Source organism: Trematomus bernacchii, unplaced genomic scaffold (genome assembly GCF_902827165.1).
Source record: "Trematomus bernacchii unplaced genomic scaffold, fTreBer1.1, whole genome shotgun sequence".
In the NCBI taxonomy this organism is placed as follows: domain Eukaryota; kingdom Metazoa; phylum Chordata; class Actinopteri; order Perciformes; family Nototheniidae; genus Trematomus; species Trematomus bernacchii.
Window position 1 is genome coordinate 9,733 of NW_022987588.1, and position 5,566 is coordinate 15,298.

Sequence of the window (5,566 nt, forward strand, 5' to 3'; positions counted from 1 at the left end):
CTCCGTCTGTCCTTTACTCATACTGTACAGTATGTTGTATCATTTAAAATGATTAAAATGCCCCTGTTTAAAAAAACATCTGTACATCTTTAACTCTACAAGTCCAATCTGATGTTCTCAAAGGCTTAGCTGTTGGGTTTAGGGAGAAATAAAGATGTTGTAAACAGTTAATGATGGTGTATGTCATGGGTCGGCAACAGGCGGCCCGCGGGCCATTGTTGGCCCGCCAGCAATAATATTTGGCCCGTAATTTTGAGAATAAAAAATATATATATATTTTGAGATTTTTTTTTTTTTTTTTTTTTTACAACATCGGACCGACAGTCGCACATATAGGCTATAATGTCCGAATAGAGAATCTAGTACTTATTTAAAGGACACCTATCATGCTATATTTAAATGATATATTGTAGGGCCATACCTATATAAGGTATATTTATACGTTTCTGTTTTCAAAATACCAAACAGATCATGCATTTTAGCCATGCCTCATTTCACTCTATTTGCTGTTCTCCAGCCCTGTTTTTGCAGGGGGCTGATACTGTGAGCTGCAGCTGACCACGCCCCCCTGCAGGAGAGGGGAGCGTGCTCTGATCAAGTCAGAAGAGGGGGAGAAAAAGAGATCTCCGTCCTCCGTGTTTTATTCTTATATTATTATATAGAGTCGTTATTCATTTGTTTTAAAGCTCAATAAATAACAAAGAAGACCTTTGACCGGCACTTTTCTAATTTTGTCCGGAAGATTTCAACTTTAACGGACATCTTGACCGGCGAAAGAAAACCTAACTGAAACTCTGCCGCACGGTCCCCTCGTTCCTTGGAAGAGGCGGAGAGGTGGGTGTTTGTCATCTGCTGGTGGACTAACCGGAGAGAATTACAGTGCTTGCCTCGGGGAGGGAGAACAAAAGCCACAGCGGAGAATAAACAGAAGGGTAACCATGGCAACCATGCGCGGGAAGTCTTCTTCGCTGCTTTTGTGACAGACTACAGCGCCACTTACAGGCCTGGCATATGTACTACAGCGTTTCCAGCGCTTTCGAGAGGCAATGGCCGGCTGTGGCCCAACCCCACATTCCCCTGATAGGTGGAGAGTTGGCCCAATAGCCGTAGCGCCACCGTCCTGACGTCAGGACAGTGTTCAAATCTGGATCAGTTTTTATCAGATCCTAATGTGTCCTTGAAAAGTTGAAATAAAGAAAAGGAAAAAGGATTCCAGTTGTCCATGCGTCCTCTGTTGCCCCTCAAGCCTCTCAAATGTGGGCAAACACTCAAATAAATGCCAAAAACCCAGAGAACTTGACAATATTTATCAGAATAAAAGTATGTTAAATAACACTGCTACCTAGTTAATAACTCACTCAGTGGAGGCTCGTCCATTGAAGAAAGGGAGGACCATCCTCCCTAAAATTTCAGAAAAAAATAAACTTTGAAGAGAACAATAAATACACCTCAATTTAAAAGATAAGTCTGTTAAAATACAGATAATAGCCCTGACTTTTAACATGGGACTGAAATGGGGCTAGAGACGACGAGCCTCCCTTTGGGCGGGTCTATCCAGAGGCTCTGGATTGGGCGCCTATATCATCAGTGAATCAATCAGCGGATCTGACTGCGCATCAGAGTGTTGATGGGGAGGGTTATCAGCGATATCAGAGTTTTTTCTGAACCGGGGAACAGGGGCGCTGCGCCCTCTTACCAAAATAAATTCCTTGAATTAGGCTTTGATTATGTTCTGGCCCGCCATCTTGTGGCTCAGCAAAAAATTGGCCCACGGCCAAACTTACTTGCCTACCCCTGGTGTATGTGTTTTGGCAGAGCCAGAGAAATCTAAATCTGGCTCCAGTCCAGCAGATGGAGACAGGGAGCCTAGGGTCTGTGCTTCCACTGAGGAGGTGGCTCAGAGGAAGAGTGTGCCACTCCTAGTTAAGGAGTTTAATGCAACACACCTGTGAAGGCACACTCTCAGCAGAGAAGCAAACAATTCACTGTGGGAGAGGAGAAAGACTCAAGGATTCAACCAAAGACGCTGCTGGTGATATATTTTGTAAATGTATTTTTCTGTTGGAACCATGTTTTATTAAGATGAATTATTATTTCTAGTTTATGAAGTTAAGCTAAAACATAAGATGCTGGATTATAATTTACTTTGTTGAGATGCAATTATTTTTGTTTAAGTGTTAAGTTTAATTATAACTTGAGATGAAGTGAATGAAAGTATGTTTTGTGTTTAAGGTTTTCAACCTGAATGAAGCATCAGAAGGCTATCTAGAGGCTAAATAAAGCAGAAATAATTCTGCAATAACTCAAAATAAAGAGGAATGATGCAAATCTGAGTTGTCCCATGTGTCCTTTTGGAGGGAATCGGGCCGTTTTCAAGTTTAGGCAGGAGTCAATCATGAAGACAAGATCATAACTTGACAGTATGTCCATGGTCAAATGTAAAGGCAAGACAAAGTTATATACTTAGCATTTTGTGAGAAGCTACCAGAAATAAATCCCAGAGGTAACAGCAAAGACAGGAAAGGCGTGTAGCGTAACCCGACTGAAATCAATCAACGCAGATGTACCTAGTGCTCAATAGATATAAATAAACTAAGAAAGTCATCACACACATTCTCGCCTAGGCTGTTAATTAGTTTATTAGAGCATTGCTTGTTTGGTATTCTAGGTATGCTGATATATACAGGAAAGGAGATTAATTGAACCATTCACATTTCATGTTTGCCATAACTACTTTTGCTGTGACAAATGGCAAATATAATGAAAAACTGCATCATTGCTAATTTCTCAATTACCACGTTTGTGATGTGAGGTAACGCTACGACTGTCCATCAAAGTGCATTGCTTCTGCTACTCTAGTTTTGTCAAAGGTACTTGTCTGTTGTGTATATATATATATAAATTCTACAACATGTCGTAACAGTAAACACTGCAGGAACATTCCATCATGAAGAGCTTACTGTGTTTTCCCCATCATGTATTATCCGGGGTTAAAAATGTGTTTCATAACAGGATAATTCAGTTTATTTGATGGTGTTATCATAGATTGAGATATCAGTGGCATAATTTATAAGATAACATGTCATTTGAAAAAAAACTACTAAAGCCAGAAAATACAAAGTTGGATCTTAAGGGCAAGGATGCACATTTTAACATTTTGGAATGTGTACATCATTTTATTGGGTGGTGCTCACACAATTTTCTTAAAATATCAAAATGAGGATTGATATTGCTGTAGCCCAATTACATGCACACTTGTTCTGTAATGAGCTGCTTTCTCACACAGAGACTAAATGAAAAAGCATGCTTACATACTCTTACACCTCTCTCACACAGCTCTGTCACCAACCACTCAGAAACACAAACATAATAAATATTGACACATGGCGGACATTTTGCTTCTTTATCATTCAGATCTGAAATCTTTTATATTTTCGACCACAGATGGGATTGTGCACAATTAAACAGGAAATTCTTCCAGATCATATGCTTCGTTCTCTGAAGTGTGAATAGGACTCAAAATGGGATGTGTGTATGTATGGATGGAGGATGCATGAAGAAATCAGCAACTGAACACAGGTTCAATCAATAGTACAGAAACTGCACTCCTCTACATGTACAGTATGTATTACCAACAGCAACTCTTTTTGTTATTTAAAAAATATTAGCAATGCAGACCTGATTATTTTATGCTACCCCTACAAAAGTTTGGATGCCATTGGGGTAAAATAGAAGCATATACAACATTAAATTGTTGCCAATAAGACTGTGTGGCTCCTGGGATTTAAAATCTTCAAAGCTTGGGGAAAACGTCCTGCCCAATTATCTGCAGATCTCCTTGTTTCAATCCCTCATTTTCAGACTTTCCGTGGGTCACAAAAGAAAAAATAATCAGAGCAAGACCACTGAATCAAATTGTGTTGTGCTCTTTGAAGTGTCTCTTTACTTCTCCTTACTACAGTGCTCATCAATGAACACGATTTGTAACATTGATGTCTAGCTGCAGTTCATTTTGTGAAAGCTGCGACAGTGTGCAAGCTGAAGAGCTCAAAGGCCAAACAGATGGGATGAACAGCGGATTTAAAAGTTAGCGGGTAATGCATGTTTATAAGCAGAGCAACAGACAAACATTGTTATGCCGATGTTATAAGCAGTTTGTTGTTGTCTTATCAGGAGTAGAGGGATTCATTTCACTGACACGCGTACGTAAATCTCTCTACCCCTCTCTTCTCTATCATACAGGTCACAAAGAGCATCAGTTATTAAACCCAAATGGAGCTAAACCCTGACCGATAGCATCTGTTTATAATACCATCTGCCGCAGACATCAGCTGACTGGCTGATGGTGGGCCGTCTGTGTACAATAAATAGACCGGGTGCATTCACGGTGAGAGGGCAACATCTTGTTTCCGCAGTGAAAAAGTAAACAATAAGCGCCGGCCACAGGGGGACTCCTCAAAAAATGGCCTCTTCGCGAGATTGAGAGTAAGAATAAGAATGAAAATATGAATGCATTCAATCTCAATCAGCTTTCACTCAATTTAAGAAAACTTACAGAAAACAAGCAAAAACTACAACAACAACAACAACTGTAAGAACACTTTTAGGCACTCCCTTGGGTATTTGTTTTTTAATGCAGTGCTATTCATGGTCTAAAAAAAAGCCTTGACCATTTCCTTATCTGACTGACTGTCACTGGGCTTGTTGGTCTAGTTGACTTCAGTCTTGATATGGACATATTGGTAGTTTATTCTTTTAACAAATTGCTCAGTAAATGTGCTCCAACACCACAGAGCTTGTTCATATGACTGTTGTTTATTAGACGAGCGCCTGTTCTCCACTGCCCAGAAACACCTCTTAGGGATGTCGGCCTCAGAAATCTCACCCACTGTAGCCTCAAGGGAACTGGTTATAACAATAAATCACATACTGTAAATAACGTGCCAAGAGAATAGTGAAAAGTAACCATTGTACCAGGTAAAGTAACAATTGTTGGTTGCTCTGTCACAAGCGTTTATAATGAATAAGGTCATCTTTGAAATAACTTCCTTTCAGCAGAACCATCACCATCACACGCACGCACAGTTTATAACAGGATATAAACTTAATCATAGTGGTGGCACGACAAATACTGATTAGCTCATTACCAAAGGTTGAACCTTCCCCCTTAAATTGAGCCGTGAAAAGTATGCAGGAAATAGGGTGCGTGACATAGAATAAACCACATTGTGTAGAACAAAGCAGAAATGATTTCTTTACATCTTATGTCTTTAGTGTGTTATCCATAAAGACAAAGCATATCGGAGATTGGAATATATTGCATATGTTAAATATGATAACTAAGTACAGTTCAAGAGAGCATAGAGCTGTGCTGCTTTTAATAATGTCTACATTAACTAGCTTGTATTAGCTCATTACCACGCCAAAGAAGACAAAGCTAAATCTAGGAAAGGAAGCCCATGCAGTCATCATTGTATTGAGCATGGCGCAACTTATATTGCTGAACCATATCTTCAAAAACAGATTAAAGAAATGAAAACATGTACATGACCCTGCTTGGTTTAAT